We start from the raw sequence: 14,973 nt of genomic DNA on the forward strand, positions 1-14,973 counted from the left end.
TCACAAGTTGGGTCAATTAACAACATATCCATAGACTATGCTCCCCTGCAGCCCACAGCTTCAAAGAGAGAGGTTAAAAAGACTTTGCCAGTTGATTATATGTCCACAGTTTTACTTTCAAAGGTGCGGGCAAAACAAACTTGCCTTGCTTATCTTTATAAACAGGGCCAAATTCAAGGTAAGAGGTATCCATCTATTCCCTATAAGAGGAAATTGTATATTGGTGAAAGCCCTACACCCAACTTCCATGAGGTTCAGCTTTGGGACAGGTAGCTTTCTTGTCCAGTGTAGGTTATACAATGAGTTCCGGATAGACACACATAGTATGATTTTCACCCTGCAGTTAATTAACAGCTGATGCACAAAGAAGAACTGAGATGGAAAGAAAGGGTCAGAGATAGCCCCTCCTCTTTCCAGACAGCCAGACAACAGGAAAGGAGAAAGGGGTCTGATAAACTCATAGCTATTACCCAAACCTTGTATAAAAGTTTATGCTTCAAGCAAGGACCAGGGACAGCAGCCTGATATAGGACAGTTCATCCAGTCCAGGCAGGCAGAATGGTAATGGCACTGCATTTCACAACCATATCAATTATTTATTTGTTTGTTTTAAAGAACACCTATTTAATTTCTGTATCACCCATCACTCTCAGGTGAGAGAGAGAATAAATATGCTCTAAGACTGCAAAGAGGTCTTCCAGCAAAAGAAGGACAGAATAGATTGTCTTTCCTAATATTTTTGAAGTAAAAAGAAAAAGAAAAAACTTTTAAAAAAAACACACATATTTCAGCCCTTCTTTGTATTTCATAGAGAAATCAAAATAGGACAAGCTATCAATTTAAACAAAATCCTTTGTAGGTCACATTTCATGCCTTGTGTTGTAAATCTGGACCTGGTGATTTATACAAAGACAGCGTTATCAGGAAGGGTTATCAGGACCCTTGGATTCTATTCCTGAGGGCTCGCCTTCATAGGTAATTATATTAGCATGATTTTACTGGTATAGTTATCCAAATATAACTCCCCATGTTGACACTCTTATGCCAGTAAAATTCTCCCTTTAGAAAAAACGAGTCTCCCACTAAACTACTGCATCACCATCAGCAAGTCACCTGCCCTCCATACATAGTTATGCTTGAGATGACTAACTGTCCCCTTTTCTCTCTCTTCCTCCTTTTTAGTTACAGCACACTTCAAATAATTTATTTAATTTAAAAGAATGAATTAGTGTACATAACATTTTGAAACAGTATTTTTATATGCACATATGGTGAACTATGTTCAAAATAAATTCAAAACAAATCTGGTTTCTCAAAACAATTTTCTCTATAACCTGTGCTAAAGTCTCAGATTCTAAAAAAACCCCATAATATTAATCTAACATAGAAGCCCCAATATTTTTTAAACAGACATCTTGATGGAAAGCATTATAGGGACAATATTGCCTTCAAAGTAGCCGACTAATTTAAAAAGAATGGTAACAGGACTGTAAATAGGCATCTTGATAAAGAACAACAGGTAATACCAAAAAACAAACTATTACAAAAATCAATCCATCCTCTTAACAGTCTTTCAGTTACATCACACGTTTAAAAAAAATAAATAAATCACATAACTTTAAACAAACTTTCCTTTGTGCTAAAACTATTTGAACCAATGTATGCAAGTTGCAAGTTTCTCTATCAATGACTGATGAATACATAAGACTACAAAGCATGCAGTAACTATTTAAAGACTACCAGTAGCTTTATCTTAACAAACAAAAAACCAAAGCCTCTGTAAGCTAATTGGATATTTGTTAAGAGCATGTTTTCTACAATAAAATAATGTGGCTGGAGCAGTGCTTTTTAAAAAAAAAAAAAAAATTATGTCCTCATGGATGCCAAGACAGCATTCCAAATATGAACTGAGAGTAAATCCCCCCAATATTAGCACTAAACAACTAGCTATTAGTCAATGGGAGCTGTGAATGCTCAGCACCTCGGCGTTTAAAAATTAAACATCATGAAATTGAGGCAATCATGATGACCTTCTGGGGTCCCTTCCAACCCTTATATTCTATGATTCTATGTAAAATTTGGCCCTTAACCTCTGCACCTTACTTTTCCCATGTCTAAAAGGGGACAATACCCATCTTTAGGGAAAAAACCCAACATTGATATCCTCAGGGTATGTCTACACTACACTACAAAATTAGGTCGAATTTATAGAAGTCCTTTTTTTAGAAATCATTTTTATATATTCGAGTGTGTGTCTCCCCACAGAAAATGCTCTAAGTGCATTAAGTACCTTAACTCGGCAGAGTGCTTCCACAGTACCGAGGCAAGCGTCGACTTCCGGAGTGTTGCACTGTGGGTAGCTATCCCACAGTTCCCGCAGTCTCTGCTGCCCATTGGAATTCTGGGTTGAGATCCCAATGCCTGATGGGGCTAAAGCATTGTCGCGAGTGGTTCTGGGTACATATCGTCAGGCCCCCCTTCTCTCCCTCCCCCCCGTGAAAGCAGCAGCAGACAATCGTTTCGCGCCTTTTTTCTTGAGTTACCTGTGCAGACGCCATACCACAGCAAGCATGGAGCCCGCTCAGGTAACCGTCACCGTATGTCCCCTGGGTGCTGGCAGACATGGTACTGCATTGCTACACAGCAGCAGCAACCCATTGCCTTGTGGCAGCAGATGGTACAATAGGACTGGTAGCCGTCATCATCATGTCCGAGGTGCTCCTGGCCACGTCGGCCAGGAGCGCCTGGGCAGACATGGGTGCAGGGACTACATTAGAAGTGACTTGACAGGTCATTCTCTTTAGTCCTGCAGTCAGTTCTATTGAACCATCTTATGGTGAGCAGGCAGGCGATAAGGATTGCTAGCAGTCCTATTGTACCATCTTCTGCCAGGCAGCCATGAGACGTGGATGGCTTGCAGTCCTTCTGCACCGTCTGCTGCCAGCCAAAGATGTAAAAGATAGATGGAGTGGATCAAAACAAGAAATAGACCAGATTTGTTTTGTACTCATTTGCTTCCCCACCCCCCGTCTAGAGGACTCATTCCTCTAGGTCACACTGCAGTCACTCACAGAGAAGGTGCAGCGAGGTAAATCTAACCATGTATCAAATCAGAGGCCAGACCAACCTGCTTGTTCCAATAAGAACAATTACTTAGGTGCACCATTTCTTATTGGAACCTTCTGTGAAGTCCTGCCTGAAATACTCCTTGATGTAAAGCCACCCCCTTTGTTGATTTTAATTCCCTGTAAGTCAACCCTGTAAGCCATGTCGTCAGACGCCCCTCCCTCTGTCAGAGTGACGGCAGACAATCGTTTCGCACCTTTTTTCTGTGCGGACGCCATACCAAGGCAAGCATGGAGGCCGCTCAGCTCACGTTGGCAATTAGGAGCACATTAAACACCACACGCATTATCCAGCAGTATATGCAGCACCAGAACCTGGCAGAGCGATACCGGGCAAGGAGGCGACATTAGCGCGGTCACGTGAGTGATCAGGACATGGACACAGATTTCTCTGAAAGCAAGGGCCCTGCCAATGCATGCATCATGGTGCTAATGGGGCAGGTTCATGCTGTGGAATGCCGATTCTGGGTTCGGGAAACAAGCACAGACTGGTGGAACCGCATAGTGTTGCAGGTCTGGGACAATTCCCAGTGGCTGCGAAACTTTCGCATGCGTAAGGACACTTTCATGGAACTTTGTGACTTGCTTTCCCCTGCCCTGAAGCGCATGAATACCAAGATGAGAGCAGCCCTCACAGTTGAGAAGCAAGTGGCGATAGCCCTGTGGAAGCTTGCAACGCCAGACAGCTACCGGTCAGTTGGGAATCAATTTGGAGTGGGCAAATCTACTGTGGGGGCTGCTGTGATGCAAGTAGCCAACGCAATCAAAGATCTGCTGATATCAAGGGTAGTGATCCTGGGAAATGTGCAGGTCATAGTGGATGGCTTTGCTGCAATGGGATTCCCTAACTGTGGTGGGGCCATAGACGGAACCCATATCCCTATCTTGGCACCGGAGCACCAAGCCGCCGAGTACATAAACTGCAAGGGGTACTTTTCAATAATGCTGCAAGCTCTGGTGGATCACAAGGGACGTTTCCCGGCCATCCCACGTTGATGTTGGTGAAAGGTACATGACGCTCGCATCTTCAGGAACTCTGGTCTGTTTCAAAAGCTGCAGGAAGGGACTTTATTCCCAAACCAGAAAATAACTGTTGGGGATGTTGAAATGCCTATAGTTATCCTTGGGGACCCAGCCTACCTCTTAATGCCATGGCTCATGAACCCGTACACAGGCAGCCTGGACAGTAGTCAGGAGCTGTTCAACTACAGGCTGAGCAAGTGCAGAATGGTGGTAGAATGTGCATTTGGATGTTTAAAGGTGCGCTGGCGCAGTTTACTGACTCGCTTAGACCTCAGTGAAACCAATATTCCCACTGTTATTACTGCTTGCTGTGCACTCCACAATATCTGTGAGAGTAAGGGGGAGACGTTTATGGTGGGGTGGGAGGTTGAGGCAAATCGCCTGGCTGCTGGTTACGCACAGGCAGACACCAGGGCGGTTAGAAGAGCACAGGAGGGCGCGGTACGCATCAGAGAAGCTTTGAAAACCAGTTTCATGACTGGACAGGTTATGGTGTGAAAGTTCGGTTTGTTTCTCCTTGATGAAACCCCCTGCCCCTTGGTTCACTCTACTTCCCTGTAAGCTAACCACCCTTCCCTCCTCCCTTCAATCACCACTTGCAGAGGCAATAAAGTCATTGTTGCTTCACATTCATGCATTCTTTATTCATTCATCACACAATTAGGGGGATGACTACCAAGGTAGCCCAGGAGGGGTGGTGGAGGAGGGAAGGACAAGGCCACACAGCACTTTAAAAGTTTACAACTTTAAAATTTATTGAATGCCAGCCTTCTGTTTTTTGGGCAATCCTCTGTGGTGGAGTGGCTGGTAGGCTGGAGGGCCCCCCCCCCCCGCATTCTTGGGCGTCTGGGTGAGGAGGCTATGGAACTTGGGGAGGAGAGTGGTTGGTTACACAGGGGCTGTAGCGGCAGTCTGTGCTCCAGCTGCCTTTGCTGCAGCTCAACCATACACTGGAGCATATTGGTTTGATCCTCCAGCAGCCTCAGCATTGAATCCTGCCTCCTCTCATTACGCTGCCACCACATTTGAGCTTCAGCCCTGTCTTCAGTCCACCATTTACTCTCCTCAGCCCGCCACCTCTCCTCCCAGTCATTTTGTGCTTTCCTGCACTCTGACATTATTTGCCTCCACGCATTCGTCTGTGCTCTGTCAGTGTGGGAGGACAGCATGAGCTCAGAGAACATTTCATCACGAGTGCGTTTTTTTTTTTTTTTCTTTCTAATCTTCACTAGCCTCTGGGAAGGAGAAGATCCTGTGATCATTGAAACACATGCAGCTGGTGGAGGAAAAAAAAGGAACAGCGGTATTTAAAAAGACACATTTTATAAAACAATGGGTACACTCTTTCACGGTAAACCCCCTTGCTGTTAACATTACATACATAGCACATGTGCTTTCGTTACGAGGTCGCATTTTGCCTCCCCCCACCGTGTGGTTACCCCCTCAACCCTCCCTCCTCCCCGTGGCTAACAGCGGGGAACATTTCTGTTCTGCCACAGGCAAACAGCCCAGCAGGAACGGGCACCTCTGAGTGTCCCCTGAAGAAAAGCACCCTATTTCAACCAGGTGACCATGAATGATATCTCACTCTCCTGAGGATAACACAGAGAGATAAAGAACAGATGTTGTTTGAACACCAGCAAACATACACTGCAATGCTTTGTTCTACAATGATTCCCGAGTACGTGCTACTGGCCTGGAGTGGTAAAGTGTCCTAACATGGAGGACGGAATAAGGCTGCCCTCCCCAGAAACCTTTTGCAAAGGCTTTGGGAGTACATCCAGGAGAGCCGCGAATGCCAGGGCAAATTAATCCTTTCACATGCTTGCTTTTAAACCATGTATAGTATTTTAAAAGGTACACTCACCGGAGGTCCCTTCTCCGCCTGCCGGGTCCAAGAGGCAGCCTTGGGTGGGTTCGGGGGGAACTGGCTCCAGGTCCAGGGTGAGAAACAGTTCCTGGCTGTCGGGAAAACCGGCTTCTCCGCTTGCTTGCTGTGAGCTATCTACAACCTCATCATCATCTTCTTCATCCCGAAAACCTGCTTCCGTGTTGCCTCCATCTCCATTGAAGGAGTCAAACAACACGGCTGGGGTAGTGGTGGCTGAACCCCCTAAAATGGCACGCAGCTCATCATAGAAGTGGCATGTTTGGGGCTCTGACCCGGAGCGGCCATTCGCCTCTGTGGTTTTCTGGTAGGCTTGCCTCAGCTCCTTAAGTTTCACGCGGCACTGCTTCGGGTCCCTGTTATGGCCTCTGTCCTTCATGCTCTGGGAGATTTTTACAAAGGTTTTGGCATTTCGAAAACTGGAACGGAGTTCTGATAGCGTGGATTCCTCTCCCCATACAGCGATCAGATCCCGTACCTCCCGTTTAGTCCATGATGGAGCTCTTTTGTGATTCTGGGACTCCATCATAGTCACCTCTGCTGATGAGCTCTGCATGGTCACCTCTTCTGATGAGCTCTGCATGGTCACCTGCAGCTTGCCACGCTGGCCAAACAGGAAATGAGATTCAACAGTTCGCGGTTCTTTTCCTGTCTACCTGGCCAGTGCATCTGAGTTGAGAGTGCTGTCCAGAGCGGTCACAATGGAGCACTCTGGGATAACTCCCGGAGGCCAATACCATCAAATTGTGTCCACAGTACCCCAAATTAGACCTGGCAAGGCCAATTTCAGCACTAATCCACTTGTCAGGGGTGGAGTAAGGAAATCGATTTTAAGAGCCCTTTAAGTCGAAAAAAAGGGCTTCATCGTGTGGACGAGTGCAGGTTTACATCGATTTAACACTGCTAAATTCGACCTAAAGTCCTAGTGTAGACCAGGGCTCAGATAAAAATCCCATATGACAATCTGTAACCCAATAAATCCCCTCTTTTTGTCCTATACAGAGGTGTTAACAGGCTACTCTACCTTGAATGTCCCTTAGAATATGAGCTAACTATTTATGCTAAACCATCTATTCCATCTTGCAATTAGCTGTGATTCTCAGAATACCTTTCCCAGACCTGAAGAAGAGCTCTGTGTGGCTTGTCTCTCTCGCCAACGGAGGTTGGTCCAATAAAAGATATTTTCTCACCCACCTAGTCTCTCTAATATCCTACGACAGACATGGCTAGAACAACACTGCATATGCAGTGTAAAGTATTTTTAATGTAGCTGGCTGTAGCTGTTGTAGATATTAAGGGAAGAGCCCTACTATCTACAACTGCCCCATTACGAGATATGAAGCCCAACAGTGTCATTCTCTTTCCCAGTCTCTAATCCTAGAGCAAGTCAAAAGGACAATGTTAAAAGCTACCTCAGTTCCCACCTTTGCCTAGCCCAGTGGGAGAGAAACAATGTTTCTGTTACCTAGAGAACAATGAGCTATTTCTATAAAGTGCTCATTGGGCATGTCTCCACAGCAAAAAAAAGGAGGTGGTGAGGCTCAGATCCCAAGTCACCTTAGGTTCACACTGCAGGGTTAAAAATAGCAGTGTAGATATTGGGGCTCAAGAACCTGCGGAGGGGGGAGGGTCTTAGAGCCCAAGCTCCAGCTCGAGCCCAACATTTATATTGCTATTTTTAGCGCCGTGGCATGAGCCTTGCAAGCTAAGTCAGATGACCCAGGCTCTGAGCTCATGGCCGTGGGTCTTTTCACACCCTAGCGACGTAGCTGGTTGACCTAAGTTTTAGGTGCAGACCAAGCCCCAGTGTCCTCAAGTAGGCTAGTGAAGTAGTGTGGAGAAACATGCTATTGAGCTTCTGCATCCTTACCCAGGAAAGAAAACAAGACACTGAGATTGCTCCTAAACCTCCCCCTTCCCTGATCAAGGGCTTGTAATTTCCTATATGGGAATTAATGAGACAAAACACACAACAGAGGCAGTCCTCAGGGGTTGGTCTAAGTTTCTAATGTAAAAAAAAAAAAAAAAAAAAAATTAAATGGACCAACCCTTTTTTCCCCTTTTCAGTTTACCTTTAACAGCTGGATCACTCTGCTCTAGTACACTGAAGAATGGATAAATAGTTTATGCCAACATGGACCACTGTAGTAACCCTTTAGATTGATACTACAGCCCCAACTGAGCTTTTGTTTTTTGTCCCTGAGTTCTACTGGATCACTGAAGCCTGACAAGTTCTCTTCTGATGGTAGAATATCCTTCACAGCCAGAAAGGGACAGTCAGCTTTTATCCTCAAGAACAATCTAACCCAAAGTATAGTTACTTTTGTAAACTGCTTTGATATATGAACGTATTATGAAAGTTTAAGTTTTAAAATTTACTTCGTGTGTGTAGGTGAGAGAGGGGAAGAAGGGATTTATCTTAGGAAGCATAACACTCCATCCATATTTCAATTCACAGCTTCTACCTAAAATATGACAGTAATTATTTTTCTCAAGCTCACACACTTGCTGGGAGATTAGTTCTTCCTAACCAAGCTGATGGAGAAAAGAAAGAGGAAAGAAAAGGTGGGTGGAGGAGAGAGAAGAATCCATTTGTACCACCAGAAGAAATGAGAGGAACAGAATTAAGTTGGAAAGTTTGGCAAAAGCCAGAGGGATTGTTTTTTTTTATTTACTTTGAAAGTCTACTTCATCTACTCCTGTAAGTTTAGTTTCAGTAATGAAGAGCCAACCATTCAAAATTATTAATAAAGGTTAAAAACAAACTTCTACACATCTCCAAAGAAATAGTTTTAGCCCAGACTCCCACTCCATAGGCTTGTAGGGTCTGAAAACTGTATGTAATTTGTGTCAACAAACATTGGTGTTCATGGGGTACCTCATTTAATTCTGAAATAACCCTTGTAGCAAAGCAGAGTTGATTAAGTTTTTCCAAGACCCAGAAAGTCATCATAAGATACAGGGGTTGTCTGGAGGAAAAAAAGTAGAGTGTTGACTGGAGGGTTTGTCTGGGGCATGCAGAGGGTGAGTGGGGGTATTGCCTGTGTGCACTGGGAAGGTTTTGGAGAATTGGGAATGTCAGACTGGAGTAAAACATCAGGGTTTTGGCATTCCTACCCTAGGTGTATGAGGACTTGGGAGGATATGCCCTACTCCATTCTCACCAGCCCCTGGCCTTCCAGTCTTCTCTTCAACCAGTACCTGCTCTCTTAGGCAACATGTACAAAAAAGAATTGAGGCATTGGTAAGTGAAACAGTGGTAAGTGAACCAGCACCAGCGTAAGTACCAACAATGCAGTGAGTTCACATTAGTTATGCTATTTCAATTGCAGGTTCTATGCATTTTTGCCCCACGTGCATACTAGTGTTCTGTCCACTGACGCATCTCTCCCCCTCTGGGTACCTATTCCACATTTTCCAGCACAGCACTTTGCAACAGGTGTAAGATTATACAGTATATAGTGTATGTATCTGCACTTATTTACATACTTTTGTTTTAGCTGTCACTTTTGAATGGTGCTGTCCTGCATGAGGAATTGCTCATCTGACGCTGAGGGGCAGAAGCTATGCCCTCCTAATTCACTGCAGACCATGACAAAAAGCCTAAACCTCTGCTGACCACGTTCCATGCACCCCACCTAGTTCCTCCATTGCCTTAGGTGCGAAGGCAGAGAAGAAGAAAAAAAAAAGGGAAATGGGCAAATGAGAGGCTGAGATTATAGTCAGTGATGAAGGGTGAAAAGTCAGTCTGGGACATATACATTAAAGCCTCTATTCTCTTTTTCAGAGCGTAGGGCTATGGGAGATGGTCCTAAGAGAAAGACTTGTAGTTGTAGCAGCCCCAAGTAAATAGGGAGAGGGGGAGTCCGTGTGTAATTCAGACTAAATACTCATTTCATGAGGAGATAGGTTTCCAGGTGAAATTGCATGAGGAAAATATACATACAAAAAGTTACAGGTTTAAATTACAGTGTACTTCAAGCTATTTTTGTGCCCTTCATTGTTTCTCTGTAAGATGGATTTGGGGATGTATCCCTTGGAAGCCAAGTGGAGCCAACTTCAGCAGAGTTCCATCTTGGCTGCTCTCAGGTGAACACTGAATTGGGACAGTCAGACTGGGTTTGAGCAGTTTGCATGCCAATCTGTAGTCAGTCTGACAGATGATAGAGGCAGTTGTCTGATCAAAACTGTCAGTGAAGAATGAGTAAAGGCATTCTAGGATAGCACTAACTCCCACCCAAAAAGTGGTTTTTATTTACACTTGAACATCACCGGAAACACCTGGATGTACATATGTGCTAAGTGATCCACAGTGTGATTAAAATTGAAGTTTTCCTCGTGCATGCAAGACCTATCTGCATCAACCGCCTTGACATAATATGGTTCTAGAACAGTGTTTTTTCCATCCCCAACATTCCACATCAATCTCACTGTCGACTGGCCTTAGGAAAACAGTGCATCCATTCAATTTTTGAAAGAATTTTCAATTTTTTTGCTGAGTGCTAAGACACTTAGCATTTAAGCTTTCTTAAATTAAAAAATTAGATCTACCAGAAAAATGGACATGAGAAATTCATCACCCAGATTTCTAGTGCCGCAAATGAGATTTACTTCATCCTCCAAACTACTTCCTGTTCTAACAGCTTTAGTTACAGAAGAGAAAGAGGAAACTATTCCCAACTGTAAATCAGTTTGAAAAAAAGTTTAAATACAGACAAGCTGGATTTATGGAACTAAAAGACCCCTCTCTCTCCAAGTTGTATGACAGTGCCAGAAGTGGTTTAATCTTTCTTGATGTGGAAAAGGAGAGATGTGACGTTAGAAGGGAAGTGATCAATACGTTTCAAGCAAGAATCATTACAAACTTTCATTTTTAACTGAACTACTACTGGTAGTGTTTCACACTATATCAAACCTGACCTTTAAAATAATTGTTTTACTGGAGAACAACTACATGACAACATGACAATTGAGTTAACATTACAATGAAACAGTACCTGGGCTCCCTAAGTGACAAAGATGTTAAGATGTGAATCCAAACTAACAGCTGCAAGCAAATGTAGTCAAATCTTAATGCCTCCTTTGCTTGAGGTTTGCCCTGCTTTAGAAGCAGGGTTACTTCCTCAATATATCATTTCCTTTTTTTTCTACCCTTCCCCACTTTCTCCAAAGGCATTTTATGCCAGCAACTCCCTTTCCCAGCTGAAGATTGATGGATACTGCTCACGGTTATCAACTCTGCCTCTTTAGTTAGGCCCAATTCTGCAACCCTCTTTCACAATGAATACTACCTGTTCATGCAAGCAGTCCTTTTGAGCTGTATGGGACTACTCACCTGAATAGGTACTGCTCATTCTGAGTTAAGGTTCCAAAACTGTACTCCTCATTCTTATAGTTCAAGGGATCACTGAAACATTTGTTCACCCAGGAGCTCAAAATGCTGTCATCACTGTTTCTAGAAATGTACATGCTTGCCCACAGAGTAAGAGACCAAGGGCTTGTCTACACTTACATTTTATAGCGCTCTAGCTTGCTAGCTCAGGGGTGTGAAAAATCATCCTCCTGAGCGCAGCAAGTCTGAGTGCTTCAAAGCGCTAGTGTAGACAGGCTCCCAGCACTCTGAGCCAATCCCCTCATGGAGGTGGATTACCAGGAGCGCTGGGAGACCTCTCTCCCAGTGCTTACGCGCGACACAATCGCACTTCAAAGCGCTGCCGTGACAGCGCTTTGAAGTTTCAAGTGTAGCCATGCCCCAAGTCTGATACGTGGATAAATATCCTTGAATAGAACTACTGCAAATGAACATGCCTTCGTTCACCAATGCAGTTCCTCCATGTTTGCCTCTTCCCTTAATTTCTATTTGGGTTCAACTCTTCTCCTACTGTCCCAGGATCATATCTGTTTCATGCTGTTCAAAATCAGGAAATTAACTTGAACCTAAAGTTTTCATTCTGTTATTCTTGCTGGGATTGTGATCCTCTGCTCCTGCTGGAGGTGTTCTTATGTGAGGAAGGAGATGGGAAAGAAGAGGTGTGATTGGCAGTTTGTTCATTTGCTTCCTCCCCAATTCAGAGAATTCCTAGCAGCAATACAGAGGATTGTATCTTTGCTTGAGCTGCTCTTAAACACAATAGCAATGTTTTCTTTCCCTGCCCCCCGTCCCCCTGATGGTATTAGCTCATCTTAAGTAATCACTCTCCTTACAGTGTGTATGATAACACCCATTTTTTCATGTTCTGTGTGTATATAAATTTCCTCACTGTATTTTCCACTGAATGCATCCGATGAAGTGAGCTGTAGCTCATGAAAGCTTATGCTCAAATAAATTGGTTAGTCTCTAAGGTGCCACAAGTACTCCTTTTCAATAGCAGTAGAGTGAAACTAAGTATATGTCAGTCCCATCTACTGAAATCAAAAAGAATCTCTATGGATAGTAATTTCATGCTCTAATAACAATATAGCAGTAGGATATATTACCGACCACCTAACCAGGATGGTGACAGTGACTGTGAAATGCTCAGGGAGATTAGAGAGGCTATTAAAATAAAAAAACTCAATAATAATGGGGGATTTCACTTATCCACATATTGATTGGGTACATGTCACCTCTGGACAGGATGCAGAAATAAAGATTCTTGACACCTTAAATGACGGTTTCTTGGAGCAGTTAGTCCTGAAACCCACAAGAGGAGAGGCAATTCTTGATTTAGTCCTGAGTGGAGCACAGAATCTGATCCAAGAGGTGAATATAGCTGGACCACTTGGTAACAGTGACCACAATAGAATTAAATTTAACATCACTGTAGCAGTGAAAACACTACAGCAGTCCAACACTATAGCATTTAATTTCAGAAAGGGGGACTACACAAAAATGTGGAAGTTAGTTAAACAGAAATTAAAATGGTACAGCGCAAAAAGTGAAATCCCTGCAAGCTGCATGGAAACTTTTTAAAGACACCATAATAGAGGCTCAACTTAAATGTATACCCCAAATTAAAAGACATAGTAAGAGAACCAAAAAAGTGACACTGTGGCTGAACAACAAAGTAAAAGAAGCAGTGAGAAGCAAAAAAGCATCCTTTAAAAAGTGGAAGTTAAATCCTAGTGAGGAAAATAGAAAGGAACATAAACTCTGGCAAATGGTAAAAATATAATTAGGAAGGCCAAAAAAGAATTTGAAGAACAGCTAGCTAAAGACTCAAAAAGTAATAGCAAAAAATGTTTTAAGTACATCAGAAACAGGAAGCCTGCTAAACCACCAGTGGGGCCACTGGACGATCACGATGCTAAAGGAGCACTCAAGCACAGTAAGGCCAATGCAGAGAAACTAAATGAATTCTATGCATGGGTCTTCACAGCTGAGGATGTTAGGGAGATTCCCAAACCTGAGCCATTCTTTGTAGGTGACAGATCTGAGGAACTGTCCCAGACTGAGGTGTCATTAGAGGAGGTTTTGGAACAAATTGATAAACTAAACAGTAATAAGTCACCAGGACCAGATAGTATTCACCCAAGAGTTCTGAGACAACTACTAACTGTAGTCTGTAACCTATCATTTAAATCACCTTCTGTACCAAATGACTGGAGAGTAGTTAACGTGACACCAATTTTTAGAAAGGGCTCCAGAGGTGATCCCGGCAATTACAGGCCGGTAAGCCTGACTTCACTACTGGGCAAACTGGTTGAAACTATAGTAAAGAACAAAAATGTCAGACATATAGATGAACATAATTTGTTGGGGAAGAGTCAACATGGTTTTTGTAAAAGGAAATCATGCCTCACCAATCTACTAGAATTCTTTGAGGGGGTCAACAAGCATGTGGACAAGGAGGATCCAGTAGATTTGTGTACTTAGATTTTCAGAAAGCCTTTGACTAGGTCCCTCACCAAAGGCTCTTAAGCAAAGTAAGCTGTCATGGGATAACAGGGAAGGTCCTTTCATGGATTGGTAACTGGTTAAAAGATAGGAAACAAAGGGTAGGAATAAATGGTCAGTTTTCAGAATGGAGAGTGTAAATAGTTGTGTCCCCCAAGAGTCTGTACTGGGACCAATTCTGTTCAACATATTCATAAATGATCTGAAAAAAGTAAGGTGGGAAAATTTGCAGATGATACAAAACTACTTAAGATCGTAGTCTGCTTGGGACTGAACTAAGAGCTATAAAAGGATCTCTCAAAACTGGGTGACCGGGCAACAAAATGGCAGATGAAATTCAATGTTGTCAAATGCAAAGTAATGCACATTGGAAAACATAATCCCAACTATACATATAAAATGATGGGGTCTAAATTAGCTGTTACCACTCAAGAAAGAGATCTTGGCGTCATTGTAAATAGTTCTCTGAAAACATTCATTCAATGTACAGCAGCAGTCAAAAAGCAAACAGAATGTTGGGAATCATAAAGAAAGGGATAGATAATAAGACAGAAAATATATTGTCTCTATATAAATTCATGGTACTCCCACATCTTGAATACTGTGTGCAGATGTGGTCGCCCCATCTCAAAAAAGATATATTGGAATTGGACATGGTTCAGAAAAGGGCAACAAAAATTATTAGAGGTATGGAACAGCAACCATATGAGAAGAGATTAATAAAACTGGGACTTTTCAGCTTGGAAAAGAGACAACTGAAAGGGGATATGATAGAGGTCTATAAAATCATGACTGGTGTGGAGAAAGTAAATAAGGAAGTGTTATTTAGTCCATTTCCTAACACAAGAACTGGGGTGATCAAATGAAATGAATAGGCAGCAAATTTAAAACAAACAAAAAAGTATTTTCTTCACACAATGCACAGTCATCCTGTGGAACTCCTTGCCATAGGATGTTGTGAAAGCCAAGACTATAACACGGTTCAAAAAAGAACTAGATAAATTCATGGAGGATAGGTCCATCAATGGCTATTAGCTCGGATGGACAGGAATAGTGTTTGC

The 14,973-nt window shown here is 43.1% G+C and overlaps 1 protein-coding gene across 2 annotated transcripts in view; it reads right to left on the reverse strand.

Moving 5' to 3' along the window:
- CHD1 (chromodomain helicase DNA binding protein 1) overlaps window positions 1–14,973 on the reverse strand; it is an 83,723-nt gene that overhangs the window by 56,672 nt on the left and 12,078 nt on the right. The gene's annotated exons all lie outside the window — the stretch shown is intronic.

Source organism: Caretta caretta, chromosome 5, assembly GCF_965140235.1.
Source record: "Caretta caretta isolate rCarCar2 chromosome 5, rCarCar1.hap1, whole genome shotgun sequence".
Classification (NCBI taxonomy): domain Eukaryota; kingdom Metazoa; phylum Chordata; order Testudines; family Cheloniidae; genus Caretta; species Caretta caretta.